This window comes from Mesocricetus auratus, unplaced genomic scaffold, assembly GCF_017639785.1.
Source record: "Mesocricetus auratus isolate SY011 unplaced genomic scaffold, BCM_Maur_2.0 Super-Scaffold_2245, whole genome shotgun sequence".
Classification (NCBI taxonomy): Eukaryota; Metazoa; Chordata; class Mammalia; order Rodentia; family Cricetidae; genus Mesocricetus; species Mesocricetus auratus.
In genome coordinates, this window is record NW_024429180.1 from 8,516,503 (window position 1) to 8,535,558 (window position 19,056).

General features: G+C 39.4%; 1 protein-coding gene across 10 annotated transcripts in view; it reads right to left on the minus strand.

The window, feature by feature from the left end:
- The window catches only part of Gpc5 (glypican 5), a 1,283,302-nt gene that overhangs the window by 988,611 nt on the left and 275,635 nt on the right, over positions 1-19,056 (minus strand). The gene's annotated exons all lie outside the window — the stretch shown is intronic.

Below are 19,056 nucleotides of genomic sequence, written 5' to 3' on the forward strand. Positions count from 1 at the left end.
ATGACTCTAAGGCCTAAATATAAAATATTCCAGAAGTACTAAGGTAAACTTTAATAGAGTGAAAAATGTTTAATGAATCAACTAAGGTTTGTTTTGTGTGTGTTTTCTTTATCCATAGTCTATTTCTGCTGCGCCTGAGATTACAGAAGGGAAAATTCAATGATAATGAAGAATTTTGCATATGTTCCTTAGAAGAGAATCACTTTTGAGTTTTAAAATCAGGACTTGGAAGGACAAAGAATGTTTGCTATGCAAATTCAAATGCTAGTGTACAGATAACCAGAATTCATAAAACCTAGGCAAGTGTGGTGGCCATTTGTAATCTAAACACACAGGAAGCAGAGACAAAATATCTCGGAGGCAAGCTTGAGAGATGGAGTAGACATATCAGAGCACTCTGGCTTCAGCAAGAGACTGTCAGCAGCTAAAATGGAGAAGGACAAATCATCACTTTCAGACCTCTCATGTATATGTGTATTTGTATATATCCATCTACACATAAACATGGACCCACATACATGCAAACACTAACACACACACACACACATGTAAGTAGTACACTCACACAAAAATGGAGAATTAGTGTGTAAAGAAAGAAACTCAAGATAATTTCTAGCAAAGATCACTGAGGTAACATCATTCACTGATACACACAAGGAAGAAACAGCCACTCTTATCCTGTTCAATGTTTTTACCTTGCCTGATACACTCTCTAACCTAGTGTGTGTTGTGTGTGTGTGTTGTATATTGTATGTGCAATATTTTCATTACACTTTGCAGTTTCTTATCTTTCTTCCTGCTTTAGATAAAACATTCAAGCAGGCGGGTGTTCTTCTGTTTGCTTGTTTTGTTTTATTCATTGCCTTACATGACAGAGAGTAGGTCTAATCAACAATCATCAGATTAATAAATGACCAAAGACCAAAGAATTAATCAGAGTGTTTGGTTTGAACATTTTGTGAGGATGCCCATCTAGAGAATCAAGTAAAATGCTACTTTTCAAACTCCATGAGTACAAACATCATGCCACCATGCAGGTGTAGACCTAATAACTACAAAATGGTACCAAAATTCTGTATTTCATAAAGGTTGGTGGATGCCGTTGATGCCACCAGTTTTTGCTCTTAAATATTAGACTTTGAACCTTGACAGACTTGGTGATGTCTGGAACTTCAACCAGGAAGGTGGTGAGCAACGCCATGGATATTAGTGGAATTTCTCAGACAAGCCCTATGCATTAAGAAAAAAGATTCTCTCAATAAGGGCAGGGGGTGGTGGAAGCAAAGTCCAAAAGTCATGCAAACACAAGAACCAGGGGAACTGAAGTTAGCATAATTGTCCACAGTGTGAAACACTGTGTCGATTAAACATGGTGACTGGTCTGACCCACCCACAAACAATACATTGCTGTTACTCTTGGTTGGCACTTCAGATAGATGCTAACGTCCTGTTTTAGAAGAGTATTGTAATTTTAAAAGGTGGCAGGAGAGAGAAAGACACCATACATCAGAGCTCACATGGGGGGTTATTAGGGAAAAGGGATTGGAAAAAGGAGGGAGGAAAGGGGGAAACTGGCTTCTGGAGACAGGAGCAGCAGAAGAGAAGAGAGAGTAAGAGAGACAGAGAGAGAGAGAGAGAGACAGAGAGAGAGAGAGAGAGAGAGAGAGAGAGAGAGAGAGAGAGAGAGAGAGAGAGAGAGAGACAAAAAGAGAGACAGAAGGTGGGCAGGGCCCTTTTAAAAGGGAACATAGTGAATATGCATAGGTGTTGCTCTTAGAGGCTGCAATTGAGGGCTGATCCTATCAGATCCCCAAAGGCAGGCCAGTACAGATGCCTGAACATTAACAAAGAGAACACATGCTGTTGTTTCAGGACATAGAAATCAAGCTGGTGCTGAATGACACACGAAACTTCCTCCTTACCTGCTGCTTCTTTTCCCATGGGGCAGAATGTAATATGCAGTTCATTGAGGAAGGAGAATCATCAGTAGACTTAGGCAGATAGGGAATTTGCAAAATACTGATCTCCCAAGTAAACTGTGCCAACAGGTACAGTAATGACATGCCAGTTATAACTGTTTTTTGAGTGGATTTGCCATCACCTACTCAGTAGGAAATTCTGTCTGGTTGTGCACATGTAGTCCAAATCCCATAACAAGCAAGGTTGTAGGCCCTGTGTTGTAACCTACTGTGGCTATTTTGCTTAATATATATGGTGCTCAAATCACCCTCTAAACATTTATATTATACCTATAGATACAGATAAAATGTTATACATAAATATACTTATAGCTATAGATTAGTGTTACTATCAACCTTGGCCAGAGAAGCATCTTTTTGCAATGTTCAATAGTCAACGCAGAGTCTCTCAACAAGAAAAAGTGATAAAGCCCTCAATGGAACATCTGTAACAACCCTCCAATGTTCAGGGAACATTGCAGAAAAAGAGGTAGACATAATGTAACAGTGTAAGATGGAGAAGATGAAACATTCTGTCATCTAGAGCTGACATGCCTGTTGTACTCATGAACTCACTGCTGCTAGGGTTAGCAGAAAAAGACTTACACATAAGATCAAGACAATCAACACTCAAGCATGGATGGGAGAGAGGCTTTCAAGGCTCCAGCCATAACTGATAACTGAGGAGATGCAGCAGCTGATAGCTACTAGTAGGAAGGGAGTCATTCTCTTGAGGGCTAGCATACAGCCTGTGGTAAGCTGCCTATTCCCTAATGGATGGCCCCACAAAGATAAACACTAATTGGATTCAGGGTTTGTCGTTGCTGCTTTTTGTTTGTTTTTAAGGAAGAACAACACATACGGTGGGGATAGTATTGGGCGATGTTTGGAGAAAGGGGAAGGAGACTCCATCCAGTTTGGCATTGTCTTAGTTGCTATTTTATTGCTGTGATAAAATACCATGACCAAGGCAACTTACACAAGTGTTTAATTTAGGTTTATGATTTCAAAGGGTTAGGATATGTGGTGGCCAGGCACAGGTAATGTGGGAAAGCACCTGAGACCTGTTGACCCAGAAGCAAAAGGCAGAGTTATGGAGACGGAATGGTTGAATCTTTTGAAATCTCAAAGCCTGTACCCAATAAGGTCACCTCTTCCAACAAGTTCTTATCTCCTAAGCCTTCACAAACTTTTAGATGAACTGTAGACCAAGTATTCAAGAGATGAAGCTATCGGGGCTATTCTCATTCAAACCACCAGAGATATAATCAAGATAAATTATGTGTATGAAATTGTCAAATAATAAGATATTATTCTAAAAATGCAGTTTCACTGATGGGGCTGGATGGGTGGACATACATCTGTAGGTGGGGGGCTAAAAATCACACATCGAACATCTCAGGTACAAAGAGGAAAAAAAGCAGCATAAGTGGTTGTTTGGAAATAGATAGTAGACACGTTACCTGCTTCAACGTTACCAACTGGTACTGGTCCTTGTGCTTTGAATGTGAAATGAAGCCCATAGTCTCGTGTGTTTGAGCTTCCAAGGACAGCGGTGTTTTACAGGGAGGTCATGAATACTTTAAGAGATGGAATCTGACAAGTAGAAGTGAGTCAATGGGGGGGTGTCCTTGAGGATTAATAGCTGGTCATACTTCCTGTTCACTCTTTGGTTCCTGAGTATGGATGTAATGTGACTAGCCAGCTTCCTGCAACTGGTGGCATACCTTTCCTACCATGATACACTGTATCCCTCTGGAATTATAAGCTAAATAATGCATTTCTTACTTAAGCTGTTTCAGCCAGGGTATGTTATTACCTAAACAATAAAGCAATCCCTATCTTTTCCCCAGCTCAGTGCTAAGACTGTTTTGTACGTGTGATTCCATTTCCAGTTTACACGAAAAATTTCAATAAAAGAAGTATTATATTCTTGAAAACTATTCTATATTTAAATTTCCATGGGTGTGGCTAATCCATATATTTATTTTTCTATCATCATGAAGATGATATAGTTTAAATTTGGAAGCATAATAAATGCAGGAGAAAGTTAAAAGCTCTTGCTAATTATCCTTCAGTAGTTCTGTTACTTATGTCAGTTTTTCATCTTGGCCTAGAAACATCACTAAAATATAGAAGTCATATATAATTCATATGAGCAATTGAATTGCAATATTGAAAAAGATATGGGGAAAGCATTCCCTGTCTGAGAATGTATTCAAAGTATCACCTATCAGGTCCATATAAAAATGTGCAAATTCTTCAGCCTTCAAACTTCACAGATGGGCCAGGCCTCTTAATGTTTGCCCTTTCTCTTTCCCTCCGATGCATTTTCTAATCTATCCTGAGAAGCAACACTGGAGATGGTGAATACCATTTTTGATTCTTTTAAGCACACGGTAATTTAGGTAAGAATGTCTTGCGGTGGCCGGGACATCTTCACACGCCACCCTGTAGCCCCGCTCCATGCCAGCCCTTCTTGCTTCCAGCCCCGTACTCCAGCCAAAGGTCACATTTTTACTGCATAAACTTTACCTGTATTGCTTGAACAAAACTTATACTTAGCATGTTCACATCCTCCACTTAGCGTTGCCTTCTATGTCACTCCATCCATGTAGCCGTTCTTCAAAGATCTCAGTTTCTCCACCTCCCTTCCTTCTTCATGGATCTCTCAGCATCTGTGGGTCCTTTGTTTCTGCCCCATGTGTTATTAATATTCCGGTCCTAAAGTTGTTCCTACTCTGTAAATCTGCCTCTCCTAATGGAGGAGGTCTTCTTTCACAGCAAAAGCTCTATCCTTTCCATCATTTTTACCTAGGGTTTGATCATCATTTATGCCCACAACAGATACTCAGATGCTTGGTAAGTGAACCCTAGTTCATGGCTTAGATTTTAATAGCTTCCAGAATTGAAAATTAGTACACTTTATTTTTTTTAAATGATGATATTCTTAAACTCTTAAACAGAAAAGATGCCTCAGGATTCTTTATACCCAAGGACCTAATTTCTAGATTGTGAAGAATCATCATATGTTCCTACTATATTCTATCAAAATGTTAGCTGTTTACAAGGTCAGGATTCCTAACTCAAGTAGCAGTCCCAGGGAACAAACATCATTGAAATGTAATAACCCACTACTATTTGGCCTCACTGTGTAGTAAGATCTTATAGTAATGTAGCACAGATATAATGCATGATGAGTTAGGAAGAACCTGAAGAAGACATCCATTTGAATAGCTCCCTCTCCTCCCTATTTGTCATCACACCGAAAAAAAGAATTTAACTACACAGGTAAGCCTGCTGAGATGGCTGAACAGGTTAAGGCACCTGCCCGCAGAACCGATGACGCCTATTCGATCCCGAGACACGTGTGGTAGGGAAGAATCAACCTCAAGCTGTCCTGTGATGTCTTCCACCACACCGTGTGAGCAATATCAGAAAAACACTGAAGGTTAGAAGACATCAAAACTTAAAAGTGTCGCCGGGCGGTGGTGGCGCACGCCTTTAATCCCAGCACTCGGGAGGCAGAGGCAGGCGTATCGCTGTGAGTTCGAGGCTGGGCTGGACCGACAGCCTCCAAAACAATACAGAGAAACCCTGTCTCATAAAAACCAAAAAAAAAAAAAACCTTAAAAGTGTCAAATAGAGGAATACTGCTATAGTTCGGAGAACTTACGGATATCATCACATTAAGAGAACAAACACATCCCATATATGTACATGGCTATGCAAGGAAACAGACACGTCACTTCATGTGAAAATCTGCATTTAGAATGCACTGTGTTCGGATAGGAATGATCTCCATATCTGGAGAAGTCTGAAGAATGCTGCACAGGAAGTAGAGAATGGAGTAATCTAATCACTAGCTAATGACCAGCCTTGTGCAGTGCTGGCTCAGTAAAGAAAAGGTCTTTAACACAATTGCTCATTCATAGCCTGCAGCCTTGTTTGCCCTGAGCTTACTGAAGGCAGGGGAGAAACATGGACTTGCATAGTTATTGCTTCATTGCCTCCCATTCCCTTGAGGCCAACAGTACCAGAAGGATCTCCTGATGTATCACATGCTAAAATACATCAAGGAAATGCAACCCATCTGTGAGTTATCCTTTGTGGTTTGTTGACATGGCCATGGTTTCAACTGGGTGAAATATAGTGATTCCCTTTAACAACAAAAGCAACATCTTTTACTGAACAATAAGATGATCCAAAGGTTATCTGAAGATCAAGTTAATGATTCCCTTTGTAATGTTTGCCATCCCTCTTGAAGTAACCAATGTTGACAATCTGGTGTTTACTCTTTCCCAACTTTCTCTATGTGCATATTAACAAGTAGTCAGACCGTGGGGGCACATTAGAAGGTGGCAGCATAAGGCTGATTTAGTTCTACAAAATTGGTGACATACTTGACAAATATACATCACTCTTAAGTCTATTGTGTGGTGCAATATCTCATAAATTGGATATAGCCACACATACATATTCTAATACTTTACTAAATAACTTAAACTATAATTTATAAGGTTGACATAGGCCCCACACGAAGGTTGTGAAGAGTGGCACCCATATCAAGTTAAACTTTGTTCATCTAGGGAAGTATTGCCTTTAAACAGGCAGCTCTAATTCCCATTAGAGTTTGCATCTTATTTCATTAGACACTTCTAAAACTACAGCTTTAGCCTACTAGCCTTATCTTGTAGCAGTTTGTTTCAAGTTATTTATATGTTGTCACATGTATCTTATATGTATTATATTAGTGCCACTGGAGAGAGTAGGCACTATTTCTAATTTTGACCAAAATCTAATTATCTGGGAAAATATTGGAAGAGAATCACATTTTCAAATAGAGCTTTCCTCTGTGTAATGTCTCAGACCACATGTTTCTTTATTTAATGCCATGCATTGATTTTTTTCTTTTTAACCATAAAGTCAGTCCACACATAATAGAGAACCCAAATTAAAAGCAGTACCTTGCACACTGTTTGAAAGTTTCTGTAGAACAAAGGTCAAATGTGCAGTTTGCTAGCTAATGGCCTGAGGCAGAGTTAAGGTTAACATGGCACTAATAAGCAGTCTCAACCCTGTAGAGATGTCTGACCACAGCTGTCAAACGGTAGACACTTAAAATGTCAGTCTCCAGCTCAGCAGAGGAAATACAGAATTACATGCTTTGAGATAACAACTGTTTTCTCTTGCTGTTCCGAATCTATATTTAATCATTTAACTTTATTCTAACCTAAGTCATTCTATCTGGAAAAATTATTTTTAGACTTCTGTCACAACAACAGTAACAAATCTTTGTAAATGCTTGAAAATAACCCAATGCATGTACAATGATGAGCCAGAGGGACAGCTGAAGTCTAGGTTTTGGGCGCAGGGCAAATATTTCCTAGAAAGTCATGCTTTGCAAGGCTCAAGGTGCATTTATCACAAACAGAAGTGTTTTTCAAAAATGTTAAAACTGATCATTGGTTGGGTTTTTTTTTAAACTGTATTTGTACCACACCCAAGAATTCCTGGGGTCTGTTCTCTGAACCATACCTGAACCCACTTCCCATCATGAAACTATGACCTAAGGTTTGTTTGGCATCATTTGTGGATTTTTTTTCCTTTCTGGTTAAGTGATTCCAGGTGTTACCCCTCCTCACCGGAAGTCTTGTTCACCTGACCTGATATCATTTCCTCTACACACCAAAGTAGGTGAAGAAAAAAAGAGGCAACCCCACAAGAATGAGAAAGAGACATGGGGAGGAGCCCACGAAATTCACAAGTGTCTTTCCACATCCTCTACCGGCATCTCTTTTTAGACAGGTGTTCCCTGGTAATTTTGGCTGAGCACTGGGCCGGCCGGCTACAGCCAGCAACAACAATCAGGATAGACACTCCACACTCACCATCCCAGTAAGAAATACATGTTCTGAACGCCTGTTCCTCCTATGTGATTTAAAACTCACCAAGAAAAGCCTAAACTGGACTTTCAAGCCAAGACCAAACATTATTCTCTATTATGACAATGTACCTCAAAAGGTGTTGACTGTGTTCTCCACTGAAAAGGGATTTTAAGCAAAAAAGAAAAAAAAGTCAAACCTTTAAAAAAATTACTTGTCCAAATAGAAAAGATTTAAAACAAATATGACCACAGAAAGGAAACTGGGTATCCACTCAAAGAAAAAAAGATGTAATTTCTTTACAACTAAACTTTTATTCAGTTAATTACAATTGCAGCTAGTGCTGTCAATACTACTTGTTTAAATACGCAGGCCAGATTATTCCTGATTGGACCAAAATCCACAAGAGCAAGTGAAATGGTATATTTCTTTTATTGGTAACATTTTAACAATGCTCATGACTTAGGAAATAAAGATAGACAGATAGACATAATAATGTCTCTGCTTGTTAGAATATTACTAAGCTATTTTCCCTTAGATGATCTGAGAACCGGCTATTTTCTGCTTTTTTTCTCCTTTTTAATTTTGCTGTTATCTGATATTTCTTTTCTGTATATACATATGTGTAAAATATTTTTCTTCAGATTGGGGCCCTATTTCTGAGGGAAAAATAAACATTGTTTACTCTTGTATTTTCAAATACTGTCTACTTTTAAGTCTAAATACTCCTGTCCCTCAACTCTGCTTTAAAGGGGATGGGAAGATCTGTAATTGAGACCATGTAGACAAAGTACACTACTTGAGTTTTCATTATTACCTCTATTTCTGTACTGCTTGCCACTTTAGGAAGCAGTGACTTTAATCATCATATGTGGCCCAGGCATTATTTTCTTCCAGTTTCTGATGGGTATCAGAATAAAGGATTTGGGGAAGGAAGGAAGACACAGAGATGGATTCCCGGGGAGTAACAAGTTTACATGAAAACTTAGTAATACCACGCACAAAGGGACAGAGGGGTAACAGCTTGTTATGGCTTCTCAGCAGTCAGGCCCTAGTAAAAGGAAACAGTTCTCAAGGCAGAAGTGGGAATTTTTTTCTTTTTAACTTCCTGAGGATGAAAGTTTTCACAGCACAAGCCTGCACACCCAGGCTCTCTGATTCCTAGGCAGGGAGTGGGTATGGAGAAGGATATAAGAACAATACTCCATTTAATGTAACGTCACTTCCCAGGTGAGATGTTGACATTGCAGTTTGTTAGCTCAAGACTCACAGTGTCTCAGTAGGGGGCTGTTGGTGGGTTTGTGGAAGTCAGATAGGAAGTGACTATACAGCGACTAGATTTTGACATTATATTACACATAGAACATTAGTAATCAGGGTTCAATATGTATAAGCATTTTACTGAGTTATAACATCCAAAATATATCCAACCAGACCGAAATTTAAGTTCTCTATTCTTCTTGTATGTTTTTGCATTTGTGTGTGTCTACCCATCAGGATTGGCTTTAATGGAAAACTATACACAAAGCCAAATAAGAGAAAGGTTATAAATCCAATGAACCTGTTCAATTTACAAAATACCAAAGTTGTAATATTTGATTTACAACAAGATTCTTGGTAGTGGAAGGTAAGACCAATATAGCAAGAGAAGAGCCTTAGTTCTATTGATTTCAAAAGTCATCAAAGAGGAGTCATATTTTTTAGAAAGAGGCTTGACATGTCTATTAACTCTACAAATCTGAGTCTAAACACAAAGAATTACCCTGAAACTTCCTTCAAAACTCCATTTGTTCCCCTTCCAAGAATCACCACATGTGATTCCAAAGACACCAGGGAATACTGCTCTGATTACTGTCTTAGAGATGGAAAGCTAATGAATAAATACATAAATAATAGGGCTGTCTCTATCAAATGATACAATCCTACTCTAGACACATATTTATTTTACTGTTTTAAAGACATTTTGGAACATTACAACTTTGCTTTCTGCTTTAGACAGGCGATGGAAAACACCAGGCTTCCTGGTCTCCCTTTTCCTGATGCATGCATGTGCCTTTAAAACATTTCAAAGGCAGCTGACAGATGTACAGTGTTAGGAATATTCTTTACCATGCCCAACAAAATAGAACATAGAGCTTGAATGTTTGGAGGTCATTGATGCTTCAAATGCAAATAATGTTTCTACATCAGAACACGAGCAAGCTTCGTTTACTAACTTATGTACCTCTAACAGGCTGTGTAAAGGCATCCTGAACTGACGTGTGTTTGTAAAAGTCATCTGCTTCCACAAGGCGTGAACTTGACTAGTCACCCTTTAGAAAATAAGTGGAAAAGTGGGAATTTAATCTGGGTTTCTTTTCAAAATGGCAGATGTCTGTTGATTTTCTCAGGAAAATGAACAGAAGGAATATGCGCCTCTCTGAGGTAGACAGAAGAAATGGATGAAGGGAAGAAGGTTTTTTGAGAAAGAGTTTGAAATCTGTACAATGTAGGTGACTTTCTTTCCATGGTTTGAAGCACTATGGTTTTATTCTTTCTATAGTGTGAAATACGTGAAGGTTTGTTTTCACTCACTTAATTCTAAAAATGGCAAGTGTATTATTATCACAGATTCCCCAGATGAACACAATGAACAGCACTTAGAGAAGTATTAACAGAACATGAAAATTTACAATATCTGTGATGCTGCCTGGCATAAGCCAACAGCCATCCAAACAAGCAGACTATGAGAGCAGTAGCTCAACAGGGATAGCTTCATAATTCTCTACAACTCCCAGAACTTGTCTATCCAAACAAAAAAAAATGAAAATTTGTCGGCTATTAAACCTGCGTGTAAACAGCCACATCAAAGAGCAATTCTGATTCCAACACAGATTCGCATCAGCTACTTGACACTATTTCTCTCCTTTCAGGCCAGAGGTATTCAGTGTGTCCATTCAGTTATCTGTGGGCTGGCATTAAATTAAGATGTCTTACGCAATGGCTGTGAGGTTTCCCATGAGCAAAGAGAAAAATCCAAGACAGCTTTTTTTTTTTTTTTTTAGGACGTCTTTCTTTGAACACTGGTTTCAGCTGGAGCAAATTGCTTTCCAAGGCAGCGCGACACTCCTGCGCTTGTCTCTGAGCCTGTCTCTGGGGCTGGTTTATCAGTTCTCTGTTGGATACATGATCCCCAAAGGTTAGGAAGCACAGCCTGATACGTTTGCCTTCTGTTTGTTCTGCCTTCTGCCATTAGGTGCTTCCTGGAAGGCTGAGGTTTGACCTCCTGAAGTCCCTGATCTTCATGACTCATGAAGGTCTTGACTCTTGCCTCCTTGTAACTCTGCTCCCTCAGTTCCTGACTCTGGCTTCACCTCTGGCGCCCTAGCTAAAGCTCAGTTGTGGCCTGGCTTGCCCTGGACTCACTTGCTAAGTGCTGTTTTCAATTAAACAAAAATTTTCTCATTCACAGAGCATGACCTTTATTTCACTAAATTAAACTTTCAGGTAATAAATAATAATGACACCTCAAAGGACTTACTTCCTTTTAGGAAACAGATTGTAAATTGCTTTCTTTATTATTATAACAGACAGTAAATTCTTCTCAGAGTCTCTTTTGTGACCTCTGTATACATTCATCTGTAGAATGTTTATATTTCCAATATTATCTTCAGTCAAGTGTATCTCAAATCTCGTTTGCCACTTAAAAATCACATACAGCCAGTGTGCTATATAGAATTAAAGTTTCACTCATTTTTATTTCATTAATAAAGGATTATAATACTTTATTCAGTAATTATAAACTCATGTGTTTTAAGTAACTGACCCATTTAATGCAAATCTATTTTATTTATCTTGATAAAAAAAACTAATAAGATTTAGTGTTCTTATTTAGCATGTGTAAAATTTCCCCTCCACTTAATTAATTGGGTTTGTGTGTGTTTGGGTATATATTGGCTGGATATGATTTACTTTAGTTAACGATGGCATCCTCAATCAATACAATAGCCTTGCTTATTGGTCTCTATAAACACTGCATGTCAAGAGTACATGTAAGTTTCTATTTTTAGTAAGTATAACTGTTCATAATCCAAGTGATGAAGTCTCATCCAAATCATAATTTAATAAACACAATTTTAAAATGGATATTCTGGGCATGGTCTTCCAGTTATGCTCCAATGATAAATTTTTAAGGAATCATATTTTGTTTCAAAGATTAAATATGCACCATGTACAATATGTCCTCCCATTCCTACTTGGGCACCAAATTCCTAGTGGTGCTGTGTATCTTATTTTTGCTAAGCACCTAGGACAGTCTCTCTCTCTCACCCAAACACACAGGGTGCCTGTAGCCAATCCCTCCATCACATGTTCTGCTCTGAGAAACTTGGGTAATTGGAAAACGTGCTGGCAAGCAGATGGGACCCTGGTGTTGAGGCTGTGTCTTAACTTATTGTCCTGGGGTTTTCCTAATTACCCCCTTAATTGGCACAGCCACACCACTTTGAAATAATAATATACAGCTAATTATCACTGACTTAAGCTTGCTAATAGCTTATTCCTACCAGCTAACTTCAAGAAATCAAGTAGGGATCAGGAAGCGCCACAGGGAAAACCACTCTGCCTGGGATGACTCAGAGAACTATAAGAGTGCAGTGTCCTCTATAGCTGTGCTGATTTGGTTTCTGACCAAAATGAGAAAAGGGTTACCGTTTTCCAGCTGATTAAAGGGACAGCAGCCTTATGTAACCAGCATAGAGCAGACATTCAGTCTTCAGTTTGCTCATTTTTTTTTGGTAGAATATTAAAAGAAAAAAGTAGCAGACTGAATCCAGACAATTACATCTCCAAAATCAAAATAAAATTCCACCATATAGCTTAACTCTCTTCTTTCCAATGAGTATACATGTACAGTTCATAAAGGACACTAGCACAATTGTTATACAAAGGCATGTTTAATAAGTAAACTGTTCTTTTTGAAATTTTAGAGCAAAGAAAGCACATACATTTACCAGGAGAGGTTTTCTGCTATTGCTGCTGTTTTGTTTGTTATGTTTTTTTGTGAATATAGAGGATAAAGTAGAAGAGAAATTTGATTAAATTTTTGGACTATAAGGTTGATACTCCCTTAGTTGTTCTGGATTGGGGGGGGGGTTTCTGGGCACTTTTTAGAAATTTAGACAGCTCTAGATCTGATTTCCTAGACCTATATTCTGAGTCCAGAACTGGATATAGGCAGAGTGAGAGAAATAATGCAGCTATGCGGAAAAAGACAGAGAGGCAGGGGGAGAAGGTGCAGGATGGAGTTCAATGGGTGTGTTCTGCAGGCAGAGGGCATAGTCAGTACAGGACAGGAATCCCAGCAGATGTTTACCTCCTCTTCACACAGTTGCCAGGTTACAAACAAGTGAGACTAACAGTACTCTATCACCTCTCCAGATACAAGAGAGTGCTCCCCATCTCCACAATAACTAACAGTACTCTACCACCTCTCTAGATATAAGAGAGTGCTCCCAGTCTCCACAATAACTAAGAGTACTCTATCACCTCTCTAGATAGAAGAGAGTGCTCCCAGTCTTCACAATAACTAACAATACTCTACCAACTCTCTAGATAGAAGGGAATTCCCCCAGTCTCCGCAATAACTAAGAGTGCTCCATCACCTCTCCAGATAGAAGAGAGTGCTTCCCATCTCCACAATAAGAGTACTCTATCACCTCTCTAGATAGAAATGAGTGTACTCACTCTCCACAACAACATCCTACAACCTTCCCATTCACTCCACCATGCAACACTTTCTACAGTAAAAACGATGAACTGTGTGAAGGTTTGGTGTGGCAGAAATGATATTCTGTGATTTGAAACTACAGTCTTTCATGGTACTGTTGAAACACTCAGAGCTCTATGGAGAGGTCATACTGAGAAACTTATGTCTCATGCCAACTCCCAAGTCAATGGCCCATGCTTAGAAAGAGTCCTCCAGACCCACTTAACCCTTCATGTTGAAGCTGGTGGGGTCGTTTTCTAAGCAGTCTTCTTAGAGCTCCTGAGCACAAACCCCATAGCTACTCAGCTTCCAAATTCTTCAACTATAGAAAATTACACAGTAAGTTATTTTATAAGCTATGTAACTGTGTACCAGATGAAGTTTAAGTCAGGACTTACATTTTGATCATGCTATCAAATGTGTCCTTGGAGATTCTTAAGTGTTCACATTCCTTATGTGCTTTATCTTGTCTTCTATAAATATCTGTCATGACATCATATACTTGTAAAATAGCATCAAAGCCCAAAATCGCAACAAATGTAATTGGATGTATACCTAATTGATTGTGTTGGTGGTTTGTGGATAAGAACCCTCACCACACAGCAGCAGAACAGATGGATTGGTAAACCGGCAACCAGGAATCTCAACGTGAATAAGAACTGGTAACAATGTCAGAACAGGTATAGTGGTTTGAACGACCGACGCCCCCTGCTCACCCGCCATAGGCTCGTGTACTTGAAATTGGCGTCTCAGAAAGCAACACAAATAAAAACTGCTGCAAATGTGGTCCAAAGGGAACAAGATCGGTCCCAAACTGACGGCTGATCTTAGCGGTGTCATCAGTAGTAAAGGCTGCAGAGACACGAAGGACGGGAGAGGAAATTGATCATGGATTCTTCCTCCATAGTTTCAGACAGCCACTGGGACCAAGCAGCACATGACAAGGCAGTCCCTGGGTGGAGGCCCCGAGAGGCTGGAAAATAAAGCCCGGTTTCCAGTGGAGTCTCCCGGATGCTGGAGATGCCAGTGCCGGGAGACGCCTGCAGAAGTGACACAGGGAATGGAGCCCACATCAGTGTAAGAGACGGTTGCCGGAGGTAGAACTGCTGAGACAGAACCATCTGAGCCACTTATCGCTGAAAGTCTTAGATACTGGGCCCTGAGTTATTATTTGGTCCTTGCCCCCTTGGATTTTGGTTTTGCTTTGGTCTCAAAGAAAAATAAATAAAAGTAAAAGAAATAGAGTAATAATAAATAAATAAACCACGTAAAGATGGAAAATACACAGAGAGTCTGAATACTATACACTATTGTGTTTTTCAGTTTTTTCATTGCTAAGGAAGGAACTGCTAAAGTACACTTGATTATAAATGCTGCTGAATTAATTCAACTTCTGTCTTTTGAAAATGCCTTGACTTCAAAATTTAAGTATAAGGATATGTTACTTTGGAAAAAAGTTTTTGTTTATGTTTCTACAGAAAATGGAAAGCTGTGGATTCCTTCTAGGCTTCTGTGGTTTGATGAACCAAGACCCCCGGAAGCAATGGCCCAAGTGATTCAACATCTAAAACTGCTAAGATGATGCAGTCTTACAGACCCTGAAACTAAGGACTTAAACAGGTTTCTGAGTTTTGTCATGATCCCCATGGCATGAACAGATAGGTGGAACTAGGAGTCCAGGAGGATTCTGGGAAGGAGAAACACAGAGAGTCAAGATGTAATGCCATGGGGTAGGAAGCCCGGAACTATTCTCCGGTAAGAGAAATACTTAGATTAACAATTATGGGGTAATTACTTAAGTCAGAGCTAGCCAGTAAGAAACAAGCAAGGCCAACAGCTTCATAATTAATATGCCTCCTGTGTGTTTATTTGGGACTGGTGTAGCACTAGAACCAGGCTGGCGGGAAGGCTTCTCTCAAGGAAAAGGTTTCCCTTTACAAGGAGACTGCTTTGAGTAGCAGAAGAGACTCTGGATTCTGGCCTTTTGAAAAGCATTAGTACCGACAAAGACTAAGGGCATCTTAAAGCTGGATGAATACATTCTGCATTACGATGGCTATAAGCCTGTGGGTACCAAGGGGTCGAAGGTGATGGTTTGAATTAGCAAAGTCCCTCACGGACTCAGGTATCTGAATACCCAGTCTCCAATCAGTGGTAACATTTGTGGAAGTTTGGGAGGTGCCGTCCTTACTTGAGGAGGTACATCACTAGGGGTGCGGGTGGGGGCTCAGATCTCAAAGCCTGGGACGACTCCCAGTGGTTACAGTTGTGACTCAGCTTCCTGTTCCTGCAGCTATGACGGGTGCTGGTGACTGCATGACCCAGCCACGATGGACGCTTAGCCCACTGGAATTGAAAGCCAAAATGAACTTTCTTTTGTCAGTTGCATTGGCCATGGTGTTTCATGAGATCAATAAAAATGTAACTCACACAGCAGGCTTTTCTGTTAAAGCAGGAGGATCCCCTCATGCAAAGACTGGGGGAGACGGGATCTTCTGTTTTCAGGGAAAATCAGTCCCGTTTCCCCTACCTCCTAAATGTTCATGAGGCATTTGTTTTTATGACTACAGCTTTATTTTTCTGATCTGTTGAAACCTAGTACAGGGGCTCAGTTCCAGGGAAAGGCCTCCATGGCTTGTGTGATAACTGTTAAAGGGCTCTTATCTATACATGTGCTTTTAATTTATAGAAATAGCATGCATTCACCCCCTTACTCTTTCACGATTCTCCTCTTTCTTTACAATAGTTTCTTCTTTTTCCCTAAATGGATATGTGATCGCTGTTTGTTACATAATGCTACCAACTTTTACATATCATGTTTCCATCTTTGTTTACTGTAGACATACTGTACGCCTCTCTTTGGTACCATAAAAAATCAGGAATGTCCGCTGCAGGTGAACAAGAATTTCTTGTGCAGACCATCTAAAAAGATCAGATAACAGAATATAGACCAAGCTGAGATTAGCAGATATAGCAATGTCCGTGACCACTTACTTCTAGTCTATAATATTATCACAAAATGGAAAACCTGCTCCTATCAGTATACTCCCAGAAATTAATTTCAGGAAAGTGACCATGTATGTAGCAATCCATCAATGTATTTGAAGTAACCCCTATCACAACCCAACCATAAGATTATAAACCTATTTAGAAAATAATACTGTGTGATTTCCGGTAAATAAGGAAGTTAAAGTGACTGAAAACTTTTTGAAAAACCCCTCAAAGAAAAATTATCCTAGTACTAAACAAGGGAAAACAGGGTTCAGAGACCCGTGACTCACAATCACAGGCCCAGCCAATGGGAAAATCTGAATGAATGTTAAGTGATAAAAGCAAAATCAGAGAGAAAAGGACAGACTGGTTCAAGAATATGTGGGAAAACCGACTTTACAATTCCAGTATTTAATGGAGGGAACTGCCCCTTAAATAGAACATATTCTCCCCCTATTAAGTACAATGAAACAAACTGCAGGGATGAAAAAAAAAACACCATGGGATGTAGATTTTGAAAACAGTGCAGTAATTTTTAAAAGAAAACAAGATAACTGCCTTGATAATCAAAGTGAAGAATTTCCTTTTTAAAAAGAATTTCATGCCTGGAATTTCACCACTCAGGAAGCAGAAGCAGGAGCACCACAGATTCCAAAAGAATTTCAGGTCATCCTCAGCTACCTAGAGAGTTTAAGACCAGCATTGGCTACATGAGAATCTGTCATGACTGTTACCAAGAAAATTCATCTCCTTCCATTTATCATTTAATTGTAATGACAATTATTGTTGGAAAATAATTACAAAGCCTCAAAATGGTAGGCAATACACAGAACACATGAAGAAATTCCTACAGATGGGTATGTTAACTTACAAAGGGACCCTTCAGTAGGTAGCCTAGTTAACCGAAATAGTTTCAAGAGAACAACAATATTGTAGAAAGTAAAATGAATTTTGAAATTTGAAGTGAGGCATGGTGGTAAGTTCCTTTTATTCCCAGCATGCAGGAGAGGCAGGAGTATGTAAGTTTGAGGCTAACCTGATCAACAGAGCTAGTTGCAAGACTGTCAGGGATACACAGGGAGAAGCCAAGATCAAAATAAATATCTTTTCAAGTTTTGAGACTAGAGTTTATAACTTTATAATGAGAAAACAAAGCAGATCATAAAGACTGGAACAGAAAATTTATGAAGGATGCAAAATTATTTAGAAACTAAAGAATATAAAAAGCACTTTGTCTTGTCTTGAGATATTTTATGGAAGCAATATATTGACCCCTGGAAGAGAAGTGTTACAATGAACTCAAGAGGGTATAGCAGTTAGAAACACAGGATAATGAGTCTGCTAGATCTATTCAACAGTTGTTCTATATCCTTTCACCTGAATCCATTTAGTTTCAGTAGTGAATAAAACATATTGAGGATTTCACTGTCTTAAGGTTTATAATAGATTGTATGGATGCTAAAATATACTTGACCTTTAATGCTTAAAGTTTTAGCTACGTTTTATTGTAAGATTCTCTGAAGGTAAGATATGCTGCTTTTTAAAACACAAGAGAAGGATTATTATTCATTCACTATAAAGGTTTCTGGAAAAAAACTTATACACAAAATACCAGTTCATATTAGCTACAAGCAGATAACTAACAGCAAACTAAATATTGATCCCAGATCCATAGTCTATCTGAAAAGAATGAGGCAATTAGGTGTGCTGCAAGCAAAGGAAAGAAACTGGATGGTGAGGAAGTCAAACAGATCCATATCTATCACCCTGCACAAAGCTCAAGCCCATGTAGATCAAAGACCCCAACATAAAACCACATACAGAGAGGTAAGCACTGGGTCTCCAACTTAGACCTGAATTCCTCGTGCTTGCCCCCTCTCAGATCCCCTGGATTGGGGCCTGCAGCCAGGTCGACTCGGCCCCCTGAGGATGGAGGGATGACCAAGCAGCCAGGAACCTGAGAGAGAGCTGGAACACTTCCTCCCACACTCAGGGCAGAGGACAGAGGACAGAGAGCAGAGGCCAGAGAGTATTGGATTTGCTTGCATCCACCAAAAGGGAACCCTGGTAGCCTACCCACCAGAAGAGGAAGAGACTCTTTATACACCCACTAGAAGAAGTGATGGGGAAGAGGGAATATAAAAACACACTCAGCAACAGAAAAACAAGTATGACACCACCAGAATCTGGAGATTCTACACCAGTAAGACCTAAATGCCCCAATGCAGATGAAGCACCTTCATGAAAATGATAGAGGCCCTCAAAGAGGATGTGAGAAAATCCCTTAAACAAATGGAAGAAAAAATAAACCAAAAAATGCAAGAAATAGAAGAAAAAACAAACCAAAAAATTCAACAAATGCAAGAAAGGGAGGAAAACACAAAGCAAAATTACAAGAAACAATTCAAACAGTGCAAGGGTTGAAAGCTAACATGAAGACAATAAAAAGCACACAGTCTGAAGGAATGCTGGAAAT